Raw genomic sequence first — 17269 nt, forward strand, 5'->3', positions numbered from 1 at the left:
GTGTTGGTGAGGATGTGGAGAAAAGGGAATTTCATACATTGCTGGTGGGAATGCAGACTGGTGCAGCCTCTGTGGAACAGTATGGAGTTTCCTCAAAAAATTAAATATGGAACTCCCATTTGACCCAGTGGTCCCACTTCTAGGAATATATCTTAAGAAATCAGAACTGCCAATCAAAAAGAATATATGCACTCCAATGTTCATAGCAGTGCAACTTACAATAGCTAAGATTTGGAAACAGCCTAAGTGTCCATCAGAGGATGAGTGGATAAAAAAAACTGTGGTACATTTACTCAATGGAATACTATGCAGCTATAAAAAAGAAAGAACTCTTACTATTTGCAACAGCATGGATGGACCTGGAGAGTATTATGCTAAATAAAATAAACCAGTCAGAGAAAGACAAGTATCACATGATCTCACTCATATGTGGAATCTAATGAACAAAATAAACAGATGAACAAAAATAGATACAGAGACATAGAACCACTGAACAGACTGTTGAACCTCAGAAAGAAAGCAGGGCAAGGTGGGTGAGTGGGAAGAGATCAACTAATGAACTTGTGTGCATATATGCTAACCCATGGACACAGACAATAAGGTGGTGAAGGCCTGGGGTGGGGGGGATGGAGGCAAGTTAGAAGAGGTCAATGGGGGAAACATGTAATATGGGGAGCATATGTAATACTTTCAACAAGAAAGATTTAAAAATAAAAAAGAAATATATTTGATAACACGTAGATACAATTATAATGCACCATACCTTTTTCATTTTGTTAGAAATAGTACAAAACAGAATTGGTACTCCTGTTTATAGTAATACCATAACTAATGAGCGCATCTGTTTGTGAATTTTCTCATTTTTTGCATCCAAACTATCAACAATAAAAACAAATTTCAATCAACCATGCTAGAGAAAAGTTTTAATTAGCTTCCACCCTCAATAGAAAATTGTTGTTATATGAAAAAGTGATCAAAAAGTATTAAGACCAAAAAATGTAGAATTAAAAAGTACTATATAACTTTGTCAGTTAATAATAAAAACGTTTTTAATGTTCTTCTAGAACAAGCATGTCAAACTCACGGCCCATGGGCCACATGTGGCCCATAACGAATATTTTTGCAGCCCAGCCAATATAACGGTATGTAAGAAACATTTTAATAAAAATTTTGTAACTTAATTTTTACAATATCCTGTTATATGTAATTATTAATAACAGACTACAACCTTCGCTAATGACTGATTACTATAATCGTGTTGCATTCATTTTCCTTAGACACCTTAAGCACAGGTGCACCATTTCTCTCCACTAATACTAGCAGTGAATATTTTAGCAGGCGATTGCCGCGTCATTAATCTTGTACTGACTTGTTTAGTGTGCACAACAGGAAATATTTTGCTTTTGGAGAACAAGAAAAATAGGTTTATTTGCATTATGCTTATTAATTTGTACAGTTATTCAGTGTCTGGTAAGTTAATGTTCAAGAAAAAGTATTAATTTTTATTAAAATGTTCTATTATTTTATGTTAACAATTACTCATTTATTTCAGCCCTTTGTATTCAGCATATCTCTATTGAAATAAACCTACATTTCTATGAAAATGGAAACTTTTGTTTTTTTTTAATGGCCAACATAAACTTAAATCTTATTTATTTGGCCCATGTTAGCTTTTGAGTTTGACATGCTTGTTCTAGAACATGTATTTGTTGGTTCTTAACATGCATAAATTGTTGAAGTTATTTTCTCATTTGAAATATTCACTTATATTGCTAAACAAAAATGAGGGAAGAGGAACCTATATATTAAAAAATAATATAATGTATGGTCCTTGTTTGGATTCTGTATCAAATGAACCAACTCTAATAAAACATAAGACAATTAAATAAATTTGAACAATGACTAATTATTTAATGATATTAAGGAAATATTATTGATATTTTAGATGTGATGATGGTATTGTGGTTATCCTTACATGTGAAAGAAATATATTGAAGTAATTTGGGAGAAATGTTATGATAAATGATTTGCATAAAACAATTCAGTATTTGTGTGTGTGTGCATGGACATAGGTGAAGGTAGAGATGAAGTATGATGGCCCATGTAGTTGATAATGGGTAAAGTAAGGTAATGGGTGCATGAAATTCATTAAACTATTCTTCCAACTTTCATAAAAGTTTAGAATTTTCATAATAAAATATTAAGAATATAAAATGGGAGCTCAAAGTTATTTATTACAAAATACTTGGAGGATAAGAATTCAACAGATATTGAGATTTTCCAAGAAACATCTTCAAACACAAGTCACTTCTGCAGAATTTTCAGTGTACGTAGATAAATTAATAGCAGAGTATGTTGCTAAGGAACAAATTGAACAATCCAGATTTATGAGTTTGGATTTTTTTCTTTGTGACAAGTATTTGTTCATTCTTTCCACTAATGCATTACTAAATGAAGTTCTGCAGTTTCCTTCAGGTCACGGAGTCTTTATCGCCATAGACAAGTAGGGGAAAAATGAGAGCCAACTGGATGAAAAAAATACAGGAAAAATTAGAATGGCCGCATTTTTATGAAGAAATGGTTTCTAAAACAAACACACAAGCAAAGTTGCGTTGGTGGTATAGTGGTGAGCATAGCTGCCTTCCATCCATCCAAACACACAAGCAGGAAAAACACCAAACTGTCTACTCTATGAGCTATATTCTCCTCCACAATAAGACAGATTAGCCAGATGGTAAAAACCACCTGACTTTGCTCCTAAAAAATATTGTTTTAAACCTATCTTCTCTGACAAAATACATACAAAGAAGGAGCAGATGGGGAGAAAATATTATCCTATATAATAAAAGGTAATATGCAAATTGACCCTAATGCCCCCTGGTGGTCAGTGCACTCCCACAGAGGGAGCTCCGCTCAGCCACAAGCTGGGATGACGGTTGTGAGCAAGGAGGCGGTGGTGGGAGCCTCTCCCACTTCTGCAGCAGCACTAAAGATATGTGGGGAGTAGGCCTAAGCTATCAGTCATACATTCCCCAAAGACTCCGGGCTGCCAGAGGAATGTCTGACTGCCAGCTTAGGCCCAATCCCCTGGGGAGCAGGCCTAAGCCAGCAGGTGGACATCCCCCAAGGGGTCCCAGACTGCGAGAGGGTGAAGGCTGGACTGAGGCGCCCCCTCACCCACCAAGTGCATGAATTTTTGTGCAATGGCCTCTAATTCTATTATAAGAGAAATACTGAAACGAGTCACAGATAATGCAAATGAAATAAGATACAATCTTTTGGTCCATAATATGAAGGTGGTATAGGGAATGAAACTACTGTTGATTAAGCTGTAGTGAAAAGCTACTTGACACAAGTACTCAGGAGTTATAAATATTTCAAAATAAGTATGAGTGGTAATGTTTGTGTAAAGGATTGAACAGATTTACCAAATCACTCTTCCTAGGCATTTATAAAATAAGGAGAAATATATAAACAAATATTATTTTAATGTTTAAATAAAGGTATATAACAGAAAGTGAAACTTTAAGGATTACACAAAGGGATCAATGTTCTATTTCCTTTTAAAAGCAATGGATGAATAACTTGAAGCTATATACGTATTAAATATAATATTTGAGCAGGGAAGGTTCTGAGAGCTGTGGTCTATCCAACTACCTAGAGCAGTTAAAGTATTTACCTTTACCATAACTTTCCTTTTCACTCAGTTTCTGATGAAATTACAAATTTGTAGGCCTGATTTAGCTTCTTGCTAGTTTCACTAAAGAACTTTTTTTAAAGTATTTTATTTTATTTTTTTAAATATATTTTATTAATTTTTTCAGAGAGAAGGGAGAGGGATAGAGAATTAGAAACATCGATGAGAGAGAAACATCGATCAGCTGCCTCCTGCACACCCCCTACTTGGGATGTGCCTGCAACCAAGGTACATGCCCTTGACCAGAATCGAACCTGGGACTCTTCAGTCTGCAGGCTAATGCTCTATCCACTGAGCCAAACAGGTTAGGGCACACTAAAGGATTTTTAAGACATCATTCAGAAACCCTGGCCAGAGCTGCTAGCTTTGAGTCACTCATAAACCTTTATTTATTTAAGAAAATCCAAATAGGCTTGATTTATATTTCAATTAAATATAAATTTATTTTTAAATAGAAATGGGGTTAACAAAATTTCTTTGTCTTGTTTATTTTTTATTCCTATCTAGACTCACTGAAAATGCTGAAGTTACTGAAACAAGGATAGATGGATGACTGGCTCAAAGTAGGTGGAGAAAATCATCAGGATACACTGAGCGCCTGCCTCTTGGAACCATCTGCATCAGGAAATGCCTCATAGCCTTCAGGACAGAATGGGCCAACTTCTCAACTGTGGAAGTTTCCATTTTTTTGAGCTGAACACTTAGTATCACAATTCCTTAAGGCCACATACGGATTCTTCAAATAAATCTTACATTAATGTGGAAAACATGCTTAATTGTTACCTTGAATTAATTACCTAGAATCCTCATGAAACAAAATGTTTTCTATTTTCTACTTTTAGAATAAAGTGGCAGTTTTCCAGAAAACAAACTGACAAAGAATTACCAAAAATATTCTAAGAAGTCTGTGGGTCAGAGTCAGTCTAAGCCTCTCAAAAGAAGCAGGGTATATGGGAAGAACATGTGACTGGAGTCAGAAGGCCAGAGTTCTAATGTTAGCTCCAGTACTGGCCGAGACTATGACCTTTCTCAATTCCTTCATCTCTCTCTCTCTAAACTTCGGTTTCTCCATCTGTGATACGAGACTTCATTAGATGATCTTTAAGATCTTGACTATAAAATTATATCAAATCACTTTTGATACTACAGCCTCTATACTACAATCCTAGATGGTAAAAATAAATTTACATTCAAAGTACCTGGCAATGTAATCATTCAAGTAAGAGTCACTTACATTAACTACACTGTACCTATAAAATCAACAGAACAGAATACAGCTTTAGGAAATACTTCAGCAAAAAGGACTAGAGGTGTTATGAGGCAATATTAATTATCTAGAAAATAATTTAATCAATTAGAACCCTTCACTGACCTCCATTTCTAAAGTATTTTAAATTTCTATAATACACTAACAGTACCTAGCTTAAAAGGTGACATGGTATCGCTAACACTAAAAGAACTACATATTTTCAAAGGAAGTATTCAAAGCACTACAAATAGGGTCTCTACTTGCCTCCATCTTCCCAAGTTAATAATGATAATATGCTAAATGTTTTGTTTTTTCCTTTCATTGAAATGGTTTTAAAAATAATACAACACCTAAGATTTGTGTACTAAATTAGATGTAAATTGTATTTCTTTTCTTGAATGTAAATTATATTTCAATTAAAACAATTTAATGCATTCTGGAAAGGTTAAAAAAATTATCTAAACACAACTCCATTCAAAGATTTCTTTAGGATAGTACAACTTTCTCTTTTATTCAGAATTCTGTTAGAGGATGTTTGCCTTTGCTATCAGTGATCTTTCAGGCTTTCAAATGAAGAGAATAACTCAGAGAATGTAAGTTTTAGACAGAGGAACTATATGGACTCATTAAGTCATTCAGCATATAAATCTTGACCTCTTGATACATGACTAAGAGGCTTTCCCATCTTTTTGCATTACTTGTCAGATTGATTAGAAAAAAATAAAAGAAACTATGATCTAACCAAATATGAAATGTCCAATATATTTCAAAAGCAATTTATTAGATACTTATCACATATTTTCAAAACCAAAAAAGTTCTTGGCATGCAGAGGGTGCTCATTAAATATTTATTGAATAAATGAATGTTTGCATTAACATTATCTGTTATAATGAATATTTGAAAACAATCTAAATAAATTATGGCATATCAATGCAATGAAATACTACATGGCTGTTAAAAAGAATGAGCTTGATCCACACATATATATCTGTGAAAAGAATATATCATAGAGCCATTAGGTGCAAAAATTAAGTTATAAAATTAAATGTAGTATGATTTTATATTTCTGTTAAAATATATAGTATATTCTATATTTGCATGTAAAATATATCCTAATATTTGTACATGCATAGAGAAAAGTTTGGAAGAATCTACATCAAACTGTTAATGGTTTTATCTCTAAGGAGACATGACGTCTGCTTTTCACTCTATAACACTTTTGTATTATATGACTTATTTACAAATTCTAATAAGAAAAATTTTCTAAATATTTAAAATGCACTTAGAAAACATATGGGGAGGATGTAATAAAAATACAGTGGTTACCTTTGGGTTCTAAAACGATGGGTAGTTTTTCAACTTTATGAATTTGGTTTAGTAAAAATTAATGCCACATTGAGTAGTTTTCCTTTTCCCTCCATGTATTTCTGTATTGTTCAAATTGCATTAATTGAAAATAACAATAAAAACTTTTAAACCTCAATATATTAATTATGTTAATACTGTTTTACTATCTATCAGCATCTCATAGAGGTTAGAGAAGATGTACAAGATCACACAGCTGGAAAGAGATATACCTAAGGCAGCCCACAAAGAGTTATGGTTCACCACAAAGATATAACAATTATGAATATCTATGCACAGCAGCTATTTGTCATAAAGAAACAGATACCACATCATAGCTACCTCAGAAGCCAGCTTTTCTAGTAACCAGGAGCTGTGATTGAATTACAAATGAATAAGTAACAGTGTGCCCATGTGTTGTTACTTGGTGCTAGAGAAGAAATTTGGCATAACTCCCTGGAGTATATTTTTCTTAGAGTTATGGTACAAAGCATTTTAATATTATAATAAACTAGAGGCCCGGTGCACAAATTCGTGTATGGGTGAGGTCCCTCAGCCTGGCCAGCATTGGAACCAGCTGGCCGGGGGGAGGGACCGCGGGAAGTTGGCCAGCTGCAGGAGGTTGTCTGTGGGAGCACACTGACCACTGGGGGGCAGCTCTGCATTGAGCGTCTGCCCCCTGGTGGTCAGTGCGTTGTCATAGTGACAGGGACTGGTCGACCGGTCATAACTGTCGCTTAGGCTTTTAGATAGATAGATAGATAGATAGATAGATAGATAGATAGATAGATATACTTAGTACATAACAGAAAAAAATATATGCAAGCATTAAATGTAAAACATGGGATTTCAAAGAAATTTCACACTTGCCAAGGATTTCCCTAGATCCTGAGATAGGGGTACTTTAGGAGAAGAGCTTGAAAATTGCCTAGTACAGTATAGTAACTTTTTTTGTTATGATGCCAGGTGAGATCAAGAAAAGTAGATCATGTGACAGCTTTTGTGGATAAACAAAGTAATCATAAAGTGTTTTAAAAAGGAAAAAAATGAGCCCGGCTGGTATGGCTCAGTGGTTGAGCATCGACCCATGAATCAGCTGCCTCCTGCACGCCCCCTACTGGGGATCGAGCCCGCAACCTGGGCATATGCCCTTGACTGGAATCGAACCTGGGACCCTTCAGTCCAGTCCCCAGGCCGGCGCTCTAGCCACTGAGCCAAACCAGCTAGGGCAGTATAACTCTTTTTAAGTTTTAACTTACTTTCCTCTGAAGAACTCTCAAAGTACTTTTATTTTAACTTTTTATTGTGGAAACATTTTAATTTTGTTGTGCATAGGTTTAATATGATTTAAAATCCACTTGTTTATGACTTCAGTGAAGTTGTTTTAATCTACTTGTTTATGGCAAAAAAAAAAGTTGCTTTCATATAAGTATGAAGTTGTATCAGTATGTCATCATCCACAATGCTTTGTTACAAGAATGATGTAAGTCATGCTAGGATGCCATCATTCTATTCTACATCTATTGTCATTGATAAGCAGTCAGCAGCCCAGCAGCTGAGGATCACAGCTGGGGGCTTATCATTACTAGTTACTAGTAAGAACATGTGGAGAAGCAACTATGGTGAGGGGACATACTGAGAGTTTGTGAGTACTATTTGAGAATGTTGGTATAGTGGAGGCAACTCTTTGATAACCTAAAAACTCTCCAAAGACCCTTAGGACATGTGCTCCTGTCTTGGGGACCCCTGGCCAAGACAGTGGTGATAAACCAGGAAATAGCCTGTGAAAGATATTAGCCTGCCTACCAACCCTGGCATCGGGTTCCCTAGCAATGTGCTCTAGCAACAGGGGCCTTTTTTTGTACTGGCAGCTAGAAATCAGCTCTTGGTTGCTCACCCACTCTCCCGAGTACCTCCTCATATAAAAAGGTTTACTTCATATTAAATCTGAACTTCATTTCTTCACTTCCCTTTCCCTGGAACAATCCTGTGATTAATCTCATTTGTTTGAAGTATGTTATTTCTATATTTTGCTTATTAAGAGCTATCATCCTGTATGCTATTGGCTTGTGATATCATTATAATTCCCACAGTAAACTTGTGATAAATATATTGCTGGTAAAGACAAACTCAATCTCGGAGTATAACTTTTGCTGCCGCCCACGAAACAAAACAAATATATACAGATATACTGTACAATAAATCCACATATACCCATCACCTGATTCAACAATTGCCAATTTTTGTTTGATCTTATTTCATCTGTCCCACTTCACATTTCCCCCACTAACATTATTTTGAAGAATAATATCCTAGAAATTATATCATGTTATACACTAATATTTAAAAATCTATAAAAGATAAAATTATTTTTAAAACATACTTATAATTGCCACATACACACTTTTTATTTTTTTTTAAATATATTTTATTGATATTTTACAGAGAGGAAGGGAGAGGGATAGAAGGCTAGAAACATCGATGAGAGAGAAACATCAACCAGCTGCCTCCTGCACATCCCCCACTGGGGACGTGCCCGCAACCAATGTACATGCCCTTGACCGGAATCGAACCTGGGACCCCTCAGTCCGCAGACCAACACTCTATCCACTGAGCCAAACCAGTTTCAGCTACATACACACTTTTTTAAATTTTAGCACTTTTAATGGAAAACTTTCTAAAATTTAATCATTTTACTTAAAGCATACTGATTATAAAACAACTTTTATTTGACAATTCAGAATCAATATTCCTGGAAGTAGGGATATATTCCAAGACCCCCAATGGCTGCCTGAAATCTCAGATAATACCGAACCCTATACATAGTATGTTTTTTTCATACATACCTATGACAAAGTTTAACTTATTAATTAGGCACAGTAAGAGGTTAACAACAATAAATAATAAACAATTATAACACCAAAATAAGAGTTACTTGAACACAAGCACTGCAATACCTTTACAACAGACCTGATCATTGATATGGCTACAAAATGACTAATGGACAGGTAGTGTAGCGTAAGCAGCTTGGGTACATTGAACAAAGGAATGATTCCTGACATAGGCAAGATGGCTATTCAGAATAGCACACAATTTAAAACTTATGAATTATTTATTTCTGGAAATTTTTAAAAATTTCTTGTTGACACTATTACAGATATTCCCTTCCTCCCCCCTTTACCCACATCCCCATTTAATATTTTTGGACTGCAATTGACCACGGGTCCTGAAACCCCTGAAAGTGAAACTGTGAATGAGGGAGGACTACTACATACTCTTGCAATCCCTCTGCCCATCTACAAAGATTATGAAGAATACATCACATGCATACTATTCCTTCCAGGGAGAATCAATCACTGAAGAATATCCACTAAGTATATAGCAACAGAGCAAGGCTTTCAAGATTTTGAAATGCCTCCAAAATACCTGATTTGTCTATCTGTGTCAGATCACAATATATTTCTTTGTTTCTTATTTCTCTATAATCAAAATGAAAAGCACTATTATGTTAAGAGATCCTAGGAGATTACATTTCAACTGAAGTACTGGTATTCACAAAAGTACTTCTGTAATCAAAGCTTTCTAAACACAGTGGCTGCCACAAACACTCAGCTCCGTCAGCAGGTGTGAATGGCAGCGGCCGGCCCCAATCAGGGCTTATCCACCTCCCCCTGCTCCTGAGGGGCAATCAGGGCTGTCAGCTGCCACTCACACCCGCTGCTGGCACTGGCCCCATTTGCACCTGCTGCTGGTGCTGGAGCCACCGCTCACACCTGCTGCCGGCACCCGGTGCCAGTCTTAATCGCTCAGCACCATCAGCAGGTGGGAGTGGGGCCGGCACTGTCAGTGCGTGGGAGTGGCAGCGGTGGGAGCAGGGCTGACAGCAGAGAGGGGACTGGGGGGTCGCAACGAGAGGGGATGGCCAGAGGTGTGGAGGATGGGCCAAGACCTGCCCCTGTGCCCACCACAGCTTCGCGGCCCACAGTTCCTTTCAAGGTGCACAAATTCGTGCACTGAGCCCCTAGTCCTACCTAATAATAGACAAATATGCAAACTGACCACACCTTCACTACACCAAGCCACACCCACCATCCAAGCCACGCCCACCAACCAATCAGGACAAGTATGCAAATTACCCCAACCAAGATGGCAGTTAATTTGCATATCAATACAGCGTAGAAAGAAGCAAAGAGCTGCAGAAGGGAGCAAAGCTGTGGAGAAGCAAGCAAGCCGGGGGGAGGAGAAGGGAGGAGCGGAGGCGGGGCGGAGGAGAAGGAAGGAGAGCAGGTGGGCTGGAGGAGAAGGGAGGAGCAGAGGCGGGGTTGGGGGAGAAGGAAGGAGAGCGGGCGGGCTGGCAGAGAAGGGAGGAGCGGAGGCGGGGCCGGGGGAGAAGGGAGAAAAGCAGGCAGGCTGGCAGAGAAGGCGGGGCGGGGGAGAAGGGAGGAGCCCAGGCGGGGCCGGGGGAGAAGGGAGAAAAGCAGGAGGGCTGGCAGAGAAGGCGGGGCAGGGGAGAAGGGAGGAGAGCAGGCGGGGCGGGGTAGAGTGCAGCAGGAAACCCTATTGCAGGATTCTTCCTGCAACGGGAACGCTAGTTAGACTATAAAAGGATAAATAGCTAGCATTACAAATTTTATAGCTAAAGCTAATGTAGTTCTAAACACATCACAGATATTTGAGGAATGCTGTATTATAACTAACTAGAGGCCCAGTGCATGAAATTCATGCATGAGTGTGGTCCATAGGCCTGGCTGGCTATCGAAGCATGAGAGTCTGGCATGGAAGGGCAGGTCCCACCTGACCTCTGGGCCCCGGGCAGCACCTGGGCCTCCAGGCCCCAACATGCCCCCCTCCACCTGAGTCACCAGGCCCCCACCCGGCTCCCTCAATGCCTGGGAGCCGGGCGGCAGCCCCATCCTCCACCACCACTGGTTGCACCTGCCTTGGCCTGGCGCCACCTGCTCACCTGTTCCACCATCCTGCCACAATCCCACTCTCGTTGGGGCCCATTGGGGCCAGCAGCACCTCCACTGCTGCCTGCTGCCAGTGCCATGTCACTGATGCCTGCCATATTTAGCACCGCTCCCTGGTGGTCAGTGCATATCATAGTGAGCAGTCGAACTCCAGGTTAAGGGGACAATTTGCATATTAGGCTTTTATTATATAGGATACACAATAGCAATCTTTCAAATTCCAGACATTTGACTCTATTAGATATTAATTGGTATCCATACTACTAACAACAAAACTTGAATTACATAATATTATTTAAATCTAGAACATCTTACTATCTATTATGCTAATATTATATTCTTTAAAAAAAACATTTATTTTTATTGATTTCAGAGAGGAAGGGAGAGGGAGAGAGATAGAAACATCAATGATGAGAGAGAATCATTGATCAGCTGCTTCCTGCATGCCCCACACTGGGGAACCCATAACCCAGACATATTCCCTGACCGCGAATCCAACCATGACCCCCTGGTTCATAGTTCAACACTTAACCACTGAGCCACGCTAGCCAGGGCAAGCTTACATTCTTAAGATCATAACTGTCTCCAAAATTTCCAGCCATTCAATCCCATTTTTGGAACTGGTCAATTCACTGAATGTGTCAATTCTGTCACTTGATGATGGTAGGTTTTAAGGTCCCTAGTGTGTACCTTAGCATATGTGAACTCAGTCCACGTGAGGACCAAGGATAAAGACTAAGACGTTACAATTTTGCCCTCTAATTTTCGCTGTTTACTACCCCAAACTTACCCCTTATAAGCCTCAAGGACAGTTACAGAATTCAAGAAAAACTTACCCCTTATAAGCCTCAAGGACAGTTACAGAATTCAAGAACTCTAAGCACAGCCTTATTTTTTCCACTTAGGAAAAGAGATAACAAGATGAGATTCAAGAAAATAGCCAAACTGGCTCTAAGATATCACACTTCACCCTAGATTCTTGTCAGAAGAAGGGATTCAGACAAACCCAAACCTTACTCTCTTTAGTCTTTACTTAGTAAATGTTATTTTTATTCCAAATAAACTACGTGGTCCACTGCCCAATATCCTTTAAAATAGGAGATGTTATAAACTAACAAGCAAGCACTCTGTCATGAGTCAATTACTCATGATGCGTTACTATGTGACAATGCAAAATACAAAATGATTTTAAGACATTTTCTTTACCCATCCCTTAGCAATATGGATGTGGTGTAAAGTTTCCAAATAAAATATACTAAATAAATTTTACTCATCACTAGTTTATATATGTAGCCATTCATAGAACCTACTACCTATATAGTAGGTTTCCACCGTAATCCCATCATTTCAGTGCTACCTTGGAAAGCAGCCACTGTGCTATTTAATCAGCTAGAGTCATACACTATAAGTCAACAATTACTTGTTTGGATAATGGCTGGATACCTATTAAATAAATAGGTCAGAACTCCCTCCACAAACTGGAATACAGAATAGAATCTGTCCTTGTTTCCTGACAACTGTTACCACTTTCCTCAAATAAAAAGTATAAACTCTGTGCCTATTATGTACAGAGCAACACTGAGGAAGATAAAGTATAAAACAAGGTTCATGTGGGCTAATCTACACTAAGAGAAAGGTGCAAATTGACCATATCGTCACGATGCCCACCAGCCAATCAGGAGAGAGTATGCAAATTAATCCAACAAATATGGTGGGTTAATTTGCATACACAGGCACTGCCCCAGCTGCTCTGGGCCTCTGGGCAGCATGGGAAGGTGGAAAGGAGGCTCCAGGCCAGAGCAAGGAGAAAAGGCAGCTCCGGCCGGAGCGAAGGCAGTGCTGGCAGCCAGGGGAAGGAAGGCCCATTCTTGCATGAATCTTCATGCATCGGGCATCTAGTAGCTAATAATTTAATTAGTAAGCATGGTACAATCACAAAAATAAATACACATTGTTTTATAATGATGCTTAATGCCAAATGAGAAGTAAACACAATGCAATTTAAATAACCAAGAGAAACTGAATTTTCAATGTCTCAAGATTATTGTGGGCAGAGTGGCCAGAGAGAGCTTCTTGAAGGGGTGACCTCAGCTGGGTCCAGAAGGATCTGTTATTATAAAGGGTGTAGAGCAGCAGGTATGTCTTTCAAATTATGTTTTGTTTAGCTTAATATTAAAATCCTTGTATATGACATTATTAAACTAATAGAAAGAATCAGTACAATTAGGATTTGAAATTGAATGTTTCTAGTTCTAAAAACTCCTCTCTGTCTACCAGGTATGACTCATCTTTTTAGGTAGCAAAAGCAGTGGCTGTTTACTCAATGTCAATGTGTTCAAAAACAGGATATGGATATTTTTTAAAACTAGCCATAACTCCACAGTTATCCAGAACTACATTAACTAAACTGGGTGACATCTCTGAACACCAACCTCATGTCTAATGAAATGATCTCAATGGCAAATTAATCCATTATGTACCATTCTATTCTTGAACTTTTACTGCATAGCTTAGTACATTATTTTATAAAGTCTTATTCACTTACTGCACCATGGACAGCTTTCATCTTCTTAAATTGGAAAGAAACACCTTGTAGACAGGATGTATTATTTTTCTTCAGAATTTGTAAAGTGAGCAATACATTTCCAGAGTGTGTTTTCAACAAACACCTATTAATTAAGATTTGCTGAGATATACTCTTTGATTTCTAGAAAAATCTCCTTTCCAAAAGGATTCTCTCTTTGTCCATTTCTATTATTAAACTAGAGGCCCGGTGCTCGAAAATTCGAGCACGGGGGGTGGGGGGAATGGGGGGAGAAGGGGTCCCTCAGCCCAGCCTTCACCTCCCTCTGTGGGAGGCCACCAGGCAGGCCAATCAGGGGATGGTGCCACCCCATCACCCTGCCCTCCCCCAGCACTGCCCCCCATCCATTACACCTCCACCGCCGCTGGTCACTGCTGCCTCCCCCCTCCCCATCGCCATCCCCTCCCTCCACCTACTGGCAGGGGCCTTGGCTGGGCTGGTGCCACGTGCTTGCTGGCCCTGCCCCCTGCCAACTGGTCGTTCCACCGTTCGGTCAATTTGCATATTATGCTTTTATTATATAGGATAATTAACACTAAATTAATTAAACATAAAATGTTTTTCTTACAAATTATACCAAGGTGAAAATTGCTGTCCTGTAGGGTTTTACTACAAATAAGGGTCAGAGATAAAGTGAGCCCTTATTTCCATGAAATGAGTCAATAGGAGAATTAATTTTACATGAATACTAAAAAGTGAACAAAACTGCAATTCTGGTCTATATGCCAACACACAAAAGAAGCTCACTTCAATCTGTCAGACAAATGCCTACTCAACAAGGATGACTTCCTAGAAAATATTTGGCTATTTTGTATTCTGTTTCCTTAATCTGCACTAACCATGACAATCAGAGAATGTTTTTAAACTCTTAGATATATTTCTATTATGCACACTTTTAAAAACTCTAAAATGTACTTTAATAATGCATGTCTAGTTCCTGCATACCATAGACAAATTTATAAACCTAAGTGTAGTGGGTGGCAGGAGGGGAGGTGGAGGCACAGATGGAGGCAGAGAGAGAAGAGAAAAAGAAAGATGCAACTTCAGTAAATACACAACTAACCTTACTGTAGAGACACCAAGGTTATCAGAAAACTGCTGGCAGAAGCACTGCCAGATTTGTCAGGAGCAGCCACCACTACCATTTGCCTTGCTGACTGCGTGATATGTGTGGAAACTGAGGAGATTCTCCTGCTGGATCATGAAACTGCATCTGCATGCTAAATAATTAGAGCAGGAGGAGCCTGGGAAAATGCAGAGCAATCCCTGGACTATGTGGAATCCCAACTCCCTTGACAACAGCAAGATTATGCTTGCACAGCTCTATCAAGCAAGTAAAAGACATACTAGGAATTGGCTGATTTGTATTTTATAAACATTCTCTATATGCTTTCTGGTCCTCACTCCAACAAGGGCATTATCATTTTAGAGCTGAAAATGCATCAGCATTTAGGAATTCCCCCAAATTCACTGGGTGGGAGGAAGGGATTCCTACACCGGAGCCCAGTGAAAAGGCAAAGCTGCTCTGCAATATATTTTAGCCAGAGAGGGAGAGTTCAGCAGCCCTCCCACGCACACTCACGTATACCTAGGGACAGGCTTCCCCAGCAACCTGCTCTGAAATGAGATGCCCTTCTCTCCCTGCACAGTGCCACATTAACATTTATGGGAGCTACCAGGTGCACAAAGGGATTTTCCTGATAGGCAAGGACATCCAGAGAACAAATTGTTTTTGCAGGACTTTTCGTTCTTCTTTGATATGCCAGTAGGCAGCAAGCTTATTTAAACCTTTTCTTAAAGCTCTCCGATAACTAACTGTAGCCAATTAATTACTGCACTTACCTTCCAACAAAATGCTCAGGAAAATTATGCATGGCTTATAAGGTGGCCTGATTTTAAGTAAATAAATCACACATATTAGCTTTAAAAAACACAATTACTATCTGCATAAAAGACATAATTCTAAGAGATCTATTAAGAAAACAGAGCAGTTTCCCCAAATGTAACAGTATTACTTTGATAGGATATTAAAAAAAGAAAAGAAAACAATAGCCTGTGTACTTCCCCCTTTTAGTCAAATTCAAAGCAAGCAATCTCTCTCTGAAGAGAATTATGCAATACCCTTTACATTGGTTCTCAAGAGGAAGTAGAAGGAAATGTTTTCTTTGAAAATGCAACCCCTCTGAGATCCAGGTAAATGGGCTCTTCAACCTTGCAAGTACAACATGAAGGGTTAAGGAAGGAACTACAACTTCCAACAGTGCTGGGCTTCCCTTGAATCAAGCAGCAGATTAATTATGTGGAACAGCCAAAAAGGTACAGTAATTGGATATTGATTTTGGGGGGCTGATAAATTTCAATAATGCCTTTGGCTCTAGGGCTCATAATAAACTTCTTAACCAGCTTTTGAAACTAAAGAGTCCAGGACAGAGTCAAAAAACAAAAAACAAAAACTTAAAAAAAAAAAAAAACTAAGAAAGAAACAAGCAATGCTACTTTTAAAAAAATTGAAGCTAATCATGGAGAAGATCCTTCCTACATGCATCTGATTTTAGGGACTTTTCACACTTTATTCTCCACCTCATTCCACTCTATGTATTTTTCTTGGCATGATCTCTCCTTTCCCTTTGATAAAATGAACAGTATATAGTCTATAGTAACACTCTGGATACAACTGCTCTCCCCACCAAAAGCCTTCCATCCTGCAATGTTTAACTTGACATATTTTTAACCTCAAGAAAATGGGCTGGAAATCCCAACACTGTCCCACTAAGTGAACTCTTTTAGAAAGAGAGGATTTACACAGTATATGTAACACCTCTAAGATGCCAAAGACAGACCCAAATGAGTAGCATGTGGCAATTCCATATCTGGGTTTTTTCCATGCCTTTGTCCTAAATAATATTCTAAAATGATTAAGTGTCACAGTTGTTTTGGTCATGGGGATGGGAGTGAAAGAATGGGAAAAATTTAAACAACATAATCTAGGGATAAAATCCCACTTCATCATGGCATATGATCTTTTTAATGTATTGCTGAATTCAGTTTGCTCATATTTTGTTGAGGAGTTTTGCATCTATGTTCACCAGGGATACTGGCATAGAATATCATTTTTCATGCCTTTACTTTCCATCTGTGTGTGTCTATCTGTCTGAATTGGGTCTCTTGCAGGCAGCCTATTATGTATGAGTCTTGTTTTCTTCTCCATTCAGATACCCTGTGACTTTTGATTATAGCATTTAATCCATTTACATTTAAAATAATTATTGATAGGTATGTAGTTACTGCCATTTTACTATTCATATTTTTAATCTACCCTTCCCCCTTCTCCTCCTCCTTCTTCTTCTTAAAGACCCTTTAACATTTCTTGTCATACTTGTTTGGGGGTAATAAACTCCTTTACCTTTTTCTTGTCTGAGAAGCT

The 17269-nt window shown here is 38.5% G+C and overlaps 1 protein-coding gene across 1 annotated transcript in view; it reads right to left on the minus strand.

Moving 5' to 3' along the window:
- MCU (mitochondrial calcium uniporter) overlaps positions 1 to 17269 on the minus strand; it is a 195984-nt gene that overhangs the window by 75754 nt on the left and 102961 nt on the right. The gene's annotated exons all lie outside the window — the stretch shown is intronic.

The sequence above is a fragment of the Cnephaeus nilssonii genome (genome assembly GCF_951640355.1).
Source record: "Cnephaeus nilssonii genome assembly, chromosome: 16".
NCBI lineage: Eukaryota > Metazoa > Chordata > Mammalia > Chiroptera > Vespertilionidae > Cnephaeus > Cnephaeus nilssonii.